We start from the raw sequence: 16,073 nt of genomic DNA on the forward strand, positions 1-16,073 counted from the left end.
AGAAGAAGAAGAAGAAGAAGAAGAAGAAGAAGAAGAAGAAGAAGAAGAAAAAGAATAGAAGAATTAACAGAAGAAAATAAGATAGAAGGAAATACACAGTAACTATAACTGTGAATGTGAATGGGATAAACTCACCCATAAAATGGTAACAGATAGGAGAATGGATTATAAGTCAGAATCCAACAAGATGTTGTTTACAGGAGAAACACTTGAAACAGAATGATACACAGAAAGTTAAAATAAGGGGCTAGAGAAGAATCTATTACACTTCAGCTGACATAAAAAAGGCAGAGGTAGCATCATGATGTCAAACAAAGCAAAAGCAAAACTAGACCTAATTAAAAGGGGCAATCAGGGGAACTACAAGGTACTATAGTCAATGAAGTGATCTATGTATATATAACTTACAGCAAGTCTCTCTGATAAAGGTGTCATTTCTTTGATATATAGGGAGATGAGTCAAATTTATAAAAAAAAAAAATGAACCGTTCCTCAATTGATATATGGTCAAAGGATGTGAACAGTCAGTTTTCAGACAAAGAAACCAAAGCTATCTATAGTTACAAGAAAAAATGCTCTAAATCACTATTGATTAGAGAAATGCAAATCAAAATAACTCTTAGGTACTATCCCACATCTATCACATTGGTTAACATGACAGAAAAGGAAAACAATAAGGGCGGAAAGAACATGGGAAAATAGGGACACTAATGTATTTTTGTTGGAGTTGTGAATTGGACCAAACATTCTTGGGAACAAAGTGAAACTACACTTAAAGAGCTATAAAACTGTGCATACCTTTTGACTCAGCAATGTCATTGCACATTCTGTATCCCAAAGCCATCAAAGAAAAAAAGAAAAGGACCTCTATGTACAAAAAGATGTATATCCACTCTTTTGTGGTGGCAAAGAATTAGAAGGTGAGGGGATATCCATCAATTGGGGAATAGCTTAACAAGCTGTGGTATATGATCGTGATAGAATATTATTGTTATACAAGAAAGGATGAGCAAGATAGTTTCAGAAAAACTTGGGAAGAATTATATGAAGTGATTCAAAGTGAATTGAGCAGAACCAGAACATTGTACACAGTAACTGCAATATTGAATGATGATTAGCTGTGGATCATTTAGCTACTCTGGTCAATAAATGATTCAAGATAATTCAGGATTGATGGAGCCGAGATGGTGGAGTAAAAACAGTGACTTGCTTGAGCTCTCCCCCAAACCCCTCCAACTATCTGTAAAAAATGGGTCTAAACAAATTCCAAAGCAGCAAAACCCACAAAAAGACAGAGTGAGACAAATTTCCAGCTCAAGGCAACCCGGATGGTTGATCAGAAAGGTATATAACACCAGGAAAGGAGAGGAACGCAGTTCGGCATGGGCACACAGGCTTCAGTGAAACTGGACAGGCCTCAGAGGACTGAATCACGGGCAGCTGTGGTGGTTTCCAGACTTCTCAACTCATGAATGCCAGATAACTTAGAAGGTCAGTGGGAAAAGTTTGTGTCTGTGGTGAGAGAGAGAAGCCGGTCCCAGCCCCAGTCCCTGAGGCAGCTGCCTCCAGAGATTCCGGCTCACAGACTGAGGGAGAATAGAGTGGCTGATCAGAAGGGGATTGTAGGGATCTCTTTGCTGATGCAAGATTCTCTTGCTTTGCTGTGCTTGGATCTAGGTCACAGTTCTGAGTGGTGGTCCTCGGGTGAGGAGGAGTGCTGGCGTGGTGGAACTTGTAGTGGCGGTGGAGAGGAAATCCTCATCACAGTTCCAAGACAGAAAAGAGTGCTTGTGTTCACTCATAGACTCATAGACTCATGGCACAGGCCAGGAAAGGAGTAAACACCTTGCCCTTGATCATACCACCTTGGAAGAACTGAAAATTTACAGGTCCCTAGAAGTATCTCTGAAAACAGCTGCACAAACCTCCTGAAGCTTGGGACAGTACATTCTTCACACCAGAAGCAGACCCCTACCTTAACAAAGAGTCTATAACTCAGGTAATTGCCTGGGATAATGAGCAAGTAGCACAAAAAGAGTCAAACCATAGAATTTTACTTTGGTGATAAAGAAGATCAAAACATACAACCAGAAGAAGACAACAAAGTCAAAGCTCCTACATCCAAAGCCTCCAAGAAAAATATGAGTTGGTCCCAAGCCATGGAGGAGCTCAGAAAGGATTTTGAGAAGCAAGTAAGAGAAGTAGAGGAAAAACTGAGAGTGATGCAAGAAAATCATGAAAAACAAGTCAACAGCTTGCTAAAGGAGACCCAAAAAATACTGAAGAAAAAATATCTTAAAAAATAGCCTAACCCAAATGGCAAAAGAGGTCCAAAAAGCCAATGAGGAGAAGAATGACTTAAAAAGCAAAATTGGCCAAATGGAAAAGAAGTCCAAAAGCTAACCGAAGAAAATACTTCCTTAAAAATTAGAATGGAGCAATTGGAAGCTAGTGCCTTTGTGAGAAATCAAGACACTGTAAAACAAAACCAAAATAATGAAAAAATAGAAAACAATATAAAATATCTCATTGGGAAAACAACTGACCTGGAAAATAGATCCAGGAGAGAGAATTTAAAAATTATTGAACTATCTGAAAGCCATGATCAACAAAAGAGCCTAGACATCAGCTTTCAAGAAATTATCAAGGAAAACTGCCCTGATATTTTAGAACCAGAGGGCAAAATAGAAATTGAAAGACTCCACTGATCTCCTTCTGAAAGAGATCTCCAAAGGAAAACTCCTAGAAATATTGTAGCCAAATTTCAGAGTTCCCAGATCAAGGAGAAAATATTGCAACTATTCAGAAAGAAACAATTCAAGTATTGTGGAAGCACAATCAGGATAACACAAGATTTAGCAGCTTCTACATTAAGGGACCACAGGGCTTGGAATATAAAATTCTGGAGGGCAGAGGAGATAGGATTACAACCAAGAATCACCTATCCAGCAAAACTGAGCATAATCCTTCAGGGGAAAAATGGATATGCAGTGAAATAGAAGACTTTCAAGCATTTTTGATGAAAAGACCAGAGCTGAATAGAAAATTTGACTTTCAGATACAAGACTCAAGAGGAACATGAAAAGGCAAGCAGAAAAGAGGATATTTGTAACTCGTGAGTCCTTTGTCAGTATTAGAGTAGTTGGAGGGAAAAAAAAAACTATATGTATGTAGATAGATAGATAGGTAGATAGACAGATAGATAGATAAAAAGATAAATAGGGGGCACAGGGTGAGTTGAAGATGAAGGGATGATATCTGGAGAATAGGGTGAGAAAGAATTATATGGAGAGAAGAAGAAAGGGAGAAGTAGAATGGGGTAAATTATCTCACATAAAACAGACAAGAAAAGGCTTTTACAGTGGAGGGGAAACGGGGGACTGTGAGAGGGAATGAGTGAATCTTATTCTCATCCAATTTTGCTTAAGGAGAGAATAACATACACACTCAATTGGGTATGGAAGTCTATCTTACCCTACAGGAAAATAGGAGGAGAAGGGGACAAGAGAGCAGGAGGATGATGGGGGGGGGGGGGAGGGGGGGGGGGGAGAATCAGAAGCAAACACTTCTAAGGAGGAACAGGGTCAAAAGAGAGAATAGAATAAATGGGGGGCAGGATAGTATGAAGGGAAATATACTTAGTTTTTCACAACATGACTACTATGGAAGTGTTTTGCACGACTACACATGTATAACCTGTATTGAGTTGCTTGGCTTCTCAATTAGGATGGGTGGGGAGGGAGGGAGGAAGGGAGAAAATTTGGAACCCAAAGTTTTAAAATCAAAAGTTAAAAAAAAATTGTTTTCACATGCAACTGGGAAATAAGATATACAGGAAATGGGGTATAGAAATTTATCCTGCCCTACAGGGAAATTGAAGGGGAAGGAGATAAGAGAAGGGGGGGAGAGATAGGAGGGAGGGCAGATTAGGAGAAGGGGTACTCAGAATGCATGACACCTTCGGGTGGGGGGAGGGATGAGATGGGGAGAAAATTTGGAACTCAAAATCTTGTGGAAGTGAATGTTGAGAACTAAAAATAAACAAATTTATTTAAAAAATAAACAATAAAAAAAAGGAAAAAAAATTCAGGATTCATGATGAAAAATGCTCTTCACCTTCAGAGACAGACCTGATGAGATCTGAGTACAGATTAAAGCAGACTTTTCCATTTTTATTGTTCTTGCTTTTTTGTTTTTGTTGCTAAATGGCTAATACAAAACTGTGTTTCTCATGACTTCACATGTATAATTGATACATCATATTGCTTGCCTTCTTAATGGGAGAGAGAGGGAAATAATCTGGAACTCAAAATCTAAAAAAAAGAATGTTAAAAATAAGTAAATAATACATTTGAAGGGAGAAAAAGAAAAGAAAAACCACTCTATTTAGGGCTTGATTTCTCAACCATGTTAAATCAGGACCAAATTTAGAAGGCCATATGGTATAACAAGAATATTGGATTTGGCCTCATAGGATCTGATTCAGCCTCTGCAAAGAATGACCTATGCGAACTTGGGCAAGTCACTTTTCCTCTCCGGGCCTTAGTTTCTTAATTTGTAAAATCAGTGGGGTTGATATCCATGGCCTCTAAGGTCCCTTCCAGTTCTAAATCTAGAATCTTTCTTTCCCCCCTCTCTTTCTTAGTCTTAAGCTAAATACGTAGCAATGTGATTTTGACGATGGGACTATCTCAGGGTACAAATGTCCTTCACCAGCACAGATCACCACTCAGCTTATGATTTAGTAAGTAAATCTCAGAAAGCTATTTGAGGTACATGGAGATTAAGGTACTGGGTCCCAGAGTCAATAGATATCAGAGGTGGGATTAAAACCTAGTTCTCACTGGCCCTAAGCTCAGGATTCTATTTGCTAGGTAACATAGGTAACATTCTTCCTATTTGGAATTTGTGGTTTCTCACAGTTTGACTCCAACCCATTTTTCCAGACTAGTTTCATATTACTACACCTTCCTCCATCTAGGTTCCAGTCACACTGGCCATCTTTCTGTTTCCCATACATGACACTCTATTTCCGACCCCCATGCCTTTGCATAGGCTCTTCCTAGAATGTGCTCCGTCCTCGCTCTGCCTCCAAGAATCCCCAACTTCCTTTAAAGTTCAGCTTAGGCGCCATCTCCTACATAAAGCCTTTCTGTATATTCTGAACTGTTAGAGATCTTCGTTTCTCACACTCTGTGAAAATAATTTTTATTTTCTTTGTATATATCTTGTATTTAGTTCTCTCTGTAAAATGCTGTATCTCCATAGGACTATGTAATCTCCTTTAGGGCAGGGACATTTTTATATTTGTATTCCCAGCACCCAAGCACTGTGCCTTAAACTTAGTAGACATTTAACAAAACCCTGTTTAAATTGAATTATTCATCTTTGAAAAATCAATGGGACATTTTAAAAGAACAAGATGAAATGATGAAAATATTCAGTGTTGTTGATTAAGTCATAGTGAGAGCCCATTATAGAGTCTGTACTCAGAAAGGCCAGGAGTGGTACTCGAGACTCGAAAAACATTAATGTTCCCTGCCTGAGAAGGGCAGGAAACCATCCAAACCAGAATGCTTTGGTCACATTTGTGTATTTGGAAAACTGATCACAGATGTTTGTGTCCGAAAATCTATAAAGCACAGGTAATAATGCAGCCAGTAAGCCACTCAACACTTGCAATTAATCACTCTCCTTCTATTCACAACATTCTTTTTTTTTTCCTTCTCACACTTGGAGAGAGATGATTAATTGATAAAAAGCGTAACAAGTACGCTAATAGCAGGTGCCTCCAATTTCAAAGTCTTTGGCATCCTTCTCCCTCCCCCCTACCTCCTTTATGCTAATTGGCTCTGCATTAGTCATAACACTGGATGATTTTACTTTTAAAGTGACTTTTCTTGGAGTCACCCTAATTTAATTAAGAATTTTAACTAGTTACATGTATCCTGAACACCAATGAATTTTAAATCTGTGTTTGATTACCATAAGAGATTAACGAGATGACTCATAAAAAATGCACAGCTGCCAATTATAAGCCTCCACACTGTGTAAATTAGAATTTGTTAATTGCTTTGCCAAATGTAAATTTGATTTTGGGGGAAATTTTATGAACTGCCGAATGGATGATATTTTTGTAGGCCTTCAGAAATATCTTATTAGTGATGAAGTTTCTTTCCATGGTGTCCGAGGCTGTGCTTATATTTTTTAAGCATTAAATGATTCTATTCCATTTATTTAAAAAATATCAGATCTTAGTATTCATTTTTCATCCGCACACGTTTGCCACTCCCGGGTCTGCAGTAATAAATGAATACTGAAGTGCACATTTTTCTTTCATCTGTCTCTTCTTTCAACAAGACAGATAAAATATACATCCCAGGTTAGCTTTTTTTATTTTGTATTTTCAATATTAAAGTGCATTTAATTAATTTAGTTTCCTTAAATGTTATGTGTTTATGCCAAAACCTACAGCCTCATCTTTCCAGAGGATTGCAGTAGAATACTGCTTCAAGTATGGAAATAAATTCTGTTTAGCCTCCAGGAAATAGAGACAGTGATTCCACAATTCATAATTGAAAGAAACAGAACAAAATGTATATTTTAAATGTGTCTTTGGCAAGAGGAAGGTTTCTTAGCAATAGCAGATCAAAATCCACCCTCGGCGATAGACATGTGGGCTGAACACTCAATTATTTACACGGATTGCCATCTAGCAACTGAGGGGAAAATTGGGTCCATGTTTAAAACCTTATTCTTGCATATGAGTCTACCTAATTCAGTGAGGTACAGGATGATAAGTATTATTTAATTAATTTGGTATCGTTTTTCAGATAATTTGTGTGTAGAACCTGGCATCAACCACTCCCCAACCCAGTTCTCACAGAGGGTCCTCTAAGAAAGGCTGTCTAAGGTTCAGGGTATTCTGGGTGCTCAAAACCATAGCTCACAAACGCCCATCAATGTGTCTCCTTTTTCTATTTAGCTAGCAATACAATTAGTTTAATAATAATAATTAACAACAATAAAGCTAGGGACTGAACCTGTGATTTCACTATTGTAGGGAACTTCCAGGGTAAGGAAGTAATGTAGATTGATACTTTTCCTTCAACAAATAGTTTTCAAAGTTTCTTATAATAATCAGAGGTTAAGTGAATTGCCCAGGGACATACAAACAACATTTGTCAGAAGTAGGACATGGAACCATGTCTTCCTGGCTCCAAGGTCATCCATCTCTCTATCTACCATACCATACTTTCTCTATGATAATGCAATAGCTAAGATTTATGTGATACTCTAAGGATTGGAATGTACTTTGCATATATCATGTCATTTGATCCTTAAAACAACCCTGAGAGGAAGAGGTTGTTCAGATAGATAGTCGAGATGTTTTTTAAAGGCTTGCTATATGCCAGGTACTGTGCTAGGAATACCAAAACAAGAAAACAAGACAATTCCCATTCTTTTTTTTTTTTTTTTTTGGTGAGGCAGTCAGGGTTAAGTGACTTGCCCAGGGTCACACAGCTAGTGAGTATCATGCGTTTGAGGCTGGATTTGAACTTAGGTCCTCCTGACTCCATGGCCAGTGCTCTATCCACTGCTCCACCTAGCTGCCCCCCAATCCCCACTCTTAAAGAGTTTATGTTTTTATTTTCAGTCATTTTCAGTCATGTCCTACTCTTCGTGACCCCATCTGTTTTTGTTTTGTTTTGTTTTTTGCTGGTGTAGTTTTGCCATTTCCTTCTCCAGTTAATTTTACAGATGAAGAAACTGAGGCAAACAAGGTTGAGTGACTTGCTCAGGGTTATATAGCTGGTAGGTGTCTGAGGCCAGATTTGAACTCAGGAAGATGAGTCTCCATGATTCAAGGCCCAGTGTTCTATCTACCACCCCACCCAGTTGCCCTATTACATTCTAACAGGGGAAGACGAAACGTAACAGGGAGTTGGAGATCAGGGGAGGGCATTCACCCAAGGGCAACGCAGCTGATGTGGAGGTGCAACAGTCTGGGGAGTGAGCAGAAAGTGAAGGCTGGGACTCCCCAAGATATGGGGGTCCATAGTGTTTTGGTCAAAATGAAAACCTTTAACAAAACAGCATAGTAAGAAAGATAATAAGACAGGTTTTCCCATAAACTCGAACACGCTCCCCCCAAATCACAGACCCTCGGTGAGGAGAGTGGACACAAATGAAGATCACAAGCCAAGGGCCACATACGTGGGGAGTATGTGACCTCGTCTTCCATTGGAGGGACACACGCAAAGGGAGCATGTAGCCAGATGAGCATGTTTCTGGAAGCACATGTAGGAAAGGGCATGTATAACACATAATGTAGGCACAGATTTAAAGCCTGCATCACCTAGCCCACCCCCCTCATTTTGCAGTTAATAAAACTGAGGCCCAGAGGGAATTTGCCAGGGATCCCACAATTAGCAAGCAGCAGATCTTTGAGTTTAGGTCCAGAGATGCCCACGAGTGGAGAGTTCTTTCCATGCAATTACAATGCCTCTCTAAAGGCAAAACACCCTAACAAAATTAATCACCTGGCTTAAGAAGGGGGAGCCCCTCTAGCATCATTGTCCAATAGGGAGGTATGCTTCTTTGAGCTTGCGTGTTTCTTCTCCAGAAGGACACTCCCTCCTCATCTCAAATCAAAGTCTTTGGAACGCGAAGCTCAAGTCTGTCCAGCTATCTTTGTGGCTTCTGGTTTAAATATGTTTTTGTTTTTGTTTCTGGTTTTTTTTTTTTTTTTTTTAGTATTAGTTCCTTGTCACTGAGGCCTGCTTTTCTATAAAAAGTCTTGTTCTAAACCTGTGTCAAAAAGTCCTTGTAATTTACTATATGATTTCCCTCATACTCTCAGCCAGCCTCTAGTTAGAGGCTCCTTTTCCAGGAGAAAATTGAAAATGAGGCCATAGTTGAACCTTGTGGGAGTAGGAAGGACCCTGGCGTTGGAGATGAGAGCTTCAAGCTGGAGCTCTGCCATTCTGGAGCCATGTGAGACCGCAGAATTGCTTCACAACCTGGGAGCCCATTTCACCTGCAAAGTAGGAGAATTGAAATATATTCGATCCACTGTGGTAAGCTTTTTATCATGGTCCTACTGTGTCCCAGTCACTGTTCCAGGTGACAGGAATCCAAAGACAAAGATGAAAGAGTTTCTGCCCAGGAGGCGCTTATAATCTCTTGGAATCATTTACATGGTCTTTAACATCCCTCTCAGCTTTAGATCCTGTGCTTCTGCGACTGTGATGTGAAGGGGATGAAGCAACCCTCCAGCCAACTAGATGTGCCACGGGACACGAGCCCATGTTGGGTGCCATCTAAGGGGGGCAGCCTCTCCATGAGGAGGCCCCTTGCCGAGAGGGCATAGAGCTCCTGTCTTGTGAACAGAGAGAGGCAAAAAGAGAGGCTGAGCTGCTCAGTCAGCCTGCTTTTGTAGACCTCAGACATGTTCAATTGCTCCAACATGAGATTGCTCTCCTAACCCTCAGCGAGTCATCTGGGAGGTAGCACCAGTCACTGCACACTAACCAGGAACTCTGTGTTCTCCCTGCTCTGGGTCCCAGTGGGCATCCGCACACATACTGCTAAGCACTGTATTAACTGGGGATGTGATTAAAAAAAACAGTCTTAACTCTCAATTAAGAGTATAAAGGGCTTACTGTCTAATGGGGCAAAGATTTTATATGCATATATATATATTATATATATATATATATATATACAAGTTCATATATAAGTATATAAATATATAAAGGTTTATACATAAATATATGTAAATATATAAATAAGTATGTGTAAAATATATGTCTATATGGAGAAAGATTATATATTTATTATATATATATTTAATTTGTAGACTTTATAAATATTATATGTGTATATATACATGTTTGTATAACACACACACATATATTTAACTGCAAGGAAAATAGAAAGGCCATGAAGTCCTAAGGGTTCAGCAGCCTCAGGGAAGATGGCCAGGCTCAGAGGTCCTTCAGCTATTCCAGAAGGTCAAACAGTGGCCATGGGTCTGAAGAGCATGGCAGCAGGGCAGATGGTAAGACCTGGTGATCCATCTTCTTGATGTCTTTGTAGTGGATGACCCCAGGTCCTCCCCGTAGGATGAACAATACTGTTGTTGTTCCCACACAGTACCCCCGTTGAGTCTCTGTGGCCCTGGAGTTGTTGGAGAAAGGGAGAAGAAAAAGCAAGGGGAATGTTTCTCATCCCATAGGCTCATTAATATGATCAAGAAAGTCATCCAATTGATTAGGGGATCCCCCGATCAGTCTCTTTACAGTGGGGATGTGGGGATGTGGCAAGAGGCCAGGTCAGATGTTGACCTTTGCTAACTAGCTACCCCCATCACCTTGTCTGTCCTCCTGGCCATTATAATTGAATTTCAGTGATACCTTTGGAATGGAATGGCAGTCCCTGATTTTAATCCGTCTATAATTTAGTGTACATGCATATACGTAAGTATATGTGTGTGTGCATGTCTTGTCTGTTTGTGTATCTTAGACCTCCTTGGTAGTTTGGTGAAGCCTACAGAAGCCTCTCAAAAATATTTTAAAATCCATCAGATTAAATACATATGATTGCAAAAGAAACCAATTATTCTGAAATATAGGTAACTATGTACACAGATGTGTGTATATATTCATATGTATGTATACATGTATACACACACAAATTCACAAACCCCAGATGAAGAACTCTTGTCTAAGAAAGTTGCCTGATGCTCAGAATGATTCCATGACCGTATGTCATGCAGTTATATATGGCAGTCAGAGGTAAGATTGGAGCCCAGGTCATCCTGATTCCCAGTCCGTTGCTCCAGCCATTACATCACCCCCTCTCTTGCCAGTGGGAAATCGTTCATGCCCTATTCTGCCATATACTCAGTCCCTCAATCTGCAGCATGTGGGAGTGGGGAAAGTGCTTGACTCAGAATCAGAAAAAGGCTGATTTGCAGCCTGCCTCCACCTCTGGATCTGTGACTTTGGGCAAGTCAGGTCTCTCTGAGCTCCAACTGAATGATTTCTCAACTATGAATATTACCTAAAATAGCTGCCTAATAATGCCTAGAGAGTTAGCTTCACAGAGTTATTGCGAGGCCCAGTTGAGATACTGTATGCATAGTACTTTATAAATCTCTGGGGCTGTTACACTTCAGATATGGTTAAGTAGCTCCCAAGTTCTAGGCCCTGAAGATACACAAATTTTTAAAAAGGAAACAGTCCCTGCCCTCACAGAGCTTACATCCTACCTCTTGGGCATTGGTGACAGGTAAGACATTGACACAGATAAATATAAAGTTAAGAGGTGAGGGAGGCAAAGGAAATTCAGAGGGCCCAGTAGAAATATTTGCACACAGTAAGACGAATGTACGTTGAATAAACAGGAAATGACTCCAAGCAAAGGGGATAGGATGTGGCCACACCAGCCAGCAGACTCCATCATCTCAACTCCTGGTCTGTTTCCATAATTCAGGGGCCGTCAGTGGAAGCAGGGATTTACAGTGAGTACACAAATCCCTTCTCTGGAGCCTTACTCATTATGTACTGCCTAGCTCTTGTTTGCCCCAGGCTAACTGCGAATGATTCAATTGATGTTACAGTTTGTCCATTGTTCTAGAGATACAGTTTGGAAACTGAGCCCACAATGGTCATTTAGAAGCTTTATTCCACCTTGAACGGGGAACATTTTCTCAGCCTGCTTTAAAAAACAGAATCAGGTCTCAGTTTTGGATGATTTTTGTGAAGTCAAAATGTGAAAGCATTAAGAATCATTCCATCCCACTTTCTTGGATTATTAATGAGGTGGGTAATCTTCTCTATCACACAGGGTGGCATGACAGCTGATTAATACACGCATGTCAAGTGTTTGGAGATTACAAGTGTCAACCGTTATTGTCACTATTATTAGCGGATCCTAAAATCCAGAATTAGAATCAGTGCCAGGTTCCAACTGACTTTTGTCTTCAGTACATCCTCTCTGGTCACTGGAGGAATTAAATTCAAGCCAGCATAATTAATTAATGTTTATGAAGCATGTCGTGAGTCTCAGATGCTCTGAGTGCCAAATGCAATTATAAAAACAAATACCATGCCTCTCCATCCTGCATCCTGCAGTAACAGTTAAAGAGTCTCTGATTAGCTTCATTTGTATCCTAAACTCAATGGTAAATGATGGCTTTGTCTCTTAAGATACAGTGCGGGAGAGTGGAGAGAATGCTAGGCCAACAGTCAGGAAGCTTTATGTTTGAATCCTGCCTTGGAGACATGCAATAGCTTTGTGATCACAGATAACTCATGCAACCTCCCTGAGATTCAGTTTTCTCCTCTAAGGAATGGGAATGATGATGTCTGCAGTATTTATTTCTTGAGGTTATTATGAGAAAAAACATTTTAAAAATTAATATCATTTCAATTGTCAAGCGTGTATTGTTTTCTCTCCCACCTCCCACTCCTCTCCAATGGGAGAAAAAGCTCCACAAAAACCTTGTAACAAATAAATATGGTTAAACAAAGCAAATTTCCACATTTGGCCACATCCAAAAACATATCTCATCTTACATAGTTGATCTGTCACCTCTTTGTCAGAAGGTGAGCAACAGACTTAATCACTGGTCCTCTGGAATCATGGTTGATCACTATATTGATCAGAGCTCTTAAATCATTCAGAATTACTCATTTGTTTTGTTTTAAAATTTTTATTTATTTTATTTTTAGTTTATGGAATAAAACAAGTAATTCCATAACATAGTATGATAAAATCATTCATTTTTACAGTATGAATGTTAAAGTATAAATTGTTGTCCTGGTTCTTCTCTCTTAACTCTGCATTTTTCAGGGCAGCTGGTGGCGCAGTGGATAGAACACTGGCCCTGAAGTCAGGAAGACCTGTGTTCAAATCTGGCCTCAAACCAAAACACTTGACACTTACTAGCTGTGTGACCTTGGGCAAGTCATTTAACCTCAATTGCCTAAAATTTTAAAAAAAATTGTATTTTTCTAATCAAAAGTGACTTAGAGAACTTCTTCAAATGCCTACAGACAGCTTCGATTTCTTCATCTGAAAACTGCCTGTTCATATCCTTTGAACATTTATCAATTGGGGAATAGCTTGTATTCTTATAAATTTGATTCAGTTCTCTATATATTTGAGAAATGAGGCCTTTATTAGGGGCACTTGCTGTAAAGATTGTTTTCCAGCTCTCTGCTTTCCTTCTCAATCTTGGTTGCATTGGTTTTGTTTGTGCAAAAGCTTTTAAATTTAATAAAATCAAAATTATCTACTTTACATTTGATATTTCTATCTCTTGTTGAGTCATAAACCTGTAACTCACTTAATTTTTTTAATAATTTGGATGCTATACCAGTTGGTGCATATATGTTTAGTATTCATATTACTTCATTGTCCATGAGATCTTTTAGAAATACATCATTTCCTTCCTTATTTCTTTTAATTAGGTCTATTTTGCTTTGGCTTTGTCTGAGATCAGGATTGCTACCCCTACTTTTTTTTAACTTCAACTGAAGCAGAGTAGATTCTGCTCCAGCACCTTAGCTTTACTCTGTGTGTGTGTGTCACTGCTTCAAGTGTGTTTCTTTTTTTTTATGGTAATTTTTATTTATTTTTTTGTTTTCAACATTTACTTCCACATGATTTTGAGTTCCAAATTTTCACACCATCTCGCCCCTCCCCCCACCCCAAGATGGCATGCATTCTTAATACCCCTTCCCCGAGTCTGCCTTCTCTTCTATCTCTCCCCCCCTTCTCTTAACCCCTTCCCCTTCAATTTTCCTGTAGGGCAGGATGGATTTCTGTACCCCATTTCCTGGATTTCTTATTTCCCAGTTGCATGTGAAAACATTTTTTTTAAAACATGTGTTTTTAAAACTTTGGGTTCCAAATTTTCTCCCTTCCTCCCTCCACACCCACCCTCACTGATAAGGCAAGCAACTAAATATAGGTTATATATGTGCAGTTATGCAAAACACTTCCATAGTAGACATGCTGTGAAAAACTAACTCTATTTCCCTTAATCCTATGCCACCCACCCATTTATTTTATTCTTTCTTTTGACCCTGTCCTTCCTCAGAAGTATTTGCTTCTGATTACTCCCTTTCCCAATCTGCCCTCCTCTCTATCATTCCCCTACTCTCTTGTCCCCTTCCCCCCCCCATTTTCCTGTAGGGTAAGACAGATTTCCATGCCCAAGTGAGTGTGTACGTTATTCCCTCCTTAAGTCAAATCCTATGAGAATAAGATTCACTCATTCCCTCTCACCTTCCCCCATGTCTCCTCCACTGTAAGATCCTTTTCTTTTCTGTTTTTTTTTTGTGAGATAATTTACCCTGTTCTACCTCTCCCTTTCTCCTTCTCCTAGTATATTCCTCTCTCACCCCTTAATTTTATTCTCCAGATATGACCCCTTCATTTTCAACTCACCCTGTGCCCTCTATCTATCTATATCTATATATACATACATACAATTTTTTCCCCTCCAACTACCCTAATACTGACAAAGGTCTCATGAGTTACAAATATCATCTTTCCATGCAGGAATACAAACAGTTCAACCTTAATAAGTCTCTTATGATTTTCTCTTTCCTGTTTACCTCTTCATGTTACACTTGAATCTTGCATTTGAAAATCAAATTTTCTATTCAACTCTGGTCTTTTCCTCAGGAATGCTTGGAAGTCCTCTATTTCACTGAATGACCATTTTTTCCCCTGAAGGATTATACTCAGTTTTGCTGGGTAGGTGATTCTTGGTTGTAATCCTATCTCTTTTGCTCTCCAGAATATTATATTCCATGCCCTGCGGTCCCTTCATGTAGAAGCAGCTAAATCTTGTGTTATCCTGATTGTGTTTCCACAATACTTGAATTGTTTCTTTCTGGCTGCTTGTAATATTTTCTCCTTGACCTGGGAACTCTGGAATTCGGCTACAGTATTCCTAGGAGTTTTCCTTTGGGGATCTCTTTCAGGAGGAGATTGGTGGATTCTTTCAATTTCTATTTTGTCCTCTGGTTCTAAAATATCAGGACAGTTTTCCTTGATAATTTCTTGAAAGATGATGTCTAGGCTTTTTTTTTTTATCATGGCTTTCAGATAGTCCAATAATTTTTAAATTCTGTCTCCTGGATCTATTTTCCAGGTCAGTTGTTTTTCCAATGAGATATTTCACATTATTTTCTAATTTTTCACTCTTTTGGATTTGTTTTAGAGTGTCTTGATTTCTCGTGAAGTCATTAGCTTCCAATTGCTCTATTCTAATTTTTAAGGAAGTATTTTCTTCAGTAAGCTTTTGGACTTCCCTTTCCATTTGGCCAATTTTGTGTTTTAGGGCATTCTTCTCCTCATTGGCTTTTTGGACCTCTTTTGCCATTTGGGTTAGGCTATTTTTTAAGGTGTTATTTTCTTCAGTATTTTTTTGGGTCTCCTTTAGCAAGCTGTTGACTTGCTTTTCGTGATTTTCTTGCATCACTCTCAGTTTTTCCTCTACTTCTCTTACTTGCTTCTCAAAATCTCTTCTGAGCTCTTCCAAGGCCTGGGACTGATTCATATTTTTCTTTGGATGTAGGAGCTTTGGCTTTGTCATCTTCTTCTGGTTGTATGTTTTGATCTTCTTTGTCACCAAAGATAATATAGTCTGACTCTTTTTGCGCTGCTTGCTCATGATACCGGCCAATTACTTGAGTTTTAAACTCTTTGTTAAGGTAAAAGTCTGTTTCCAATGTGGAGAATGTACTGTCCCAAGCTTTGGGGGTTTGTACAGCTGTTTTCAGAGATACTTCGAGGGACCTGGAAAGTGTCAGTTCTTCCAAGGTGCTATGAAAAGGGGTGAGGTGTTTCCTCTCCACAGCCACGACAAGCTCCACCACGCCAGCACTCCTCCTCGCCCCAGGACCACCCCTCAGAACTGTGATCCAGATCCAAGCACTGGTAAAGTAAGAGATTCCTACCTCAGCACTGGCAAAGAAATCCCTGCAGTCTCCCTCTGATCAGCCACTCGATTCCCTCTCAGTCTGTGGGTCGGAAGCTCAGGAAAAAGC

This window comes from Vombatus ursinus, unplaced genomic scaffold (assembly GCF_900497805.2).
Source record: "Vombatus ursinus unplaced genomic scaffold, bare-nosed wombat genome assembly UNPS02014847.1, whole genome shotgun sequence".
In the NCBI taxonomy this organism is placed as follows: Eukaryota; Metazoa; Chordata; class Mammalia; order Diprotodontia; family Vombatidae; genus Vombatus; species Vombatus ursinus.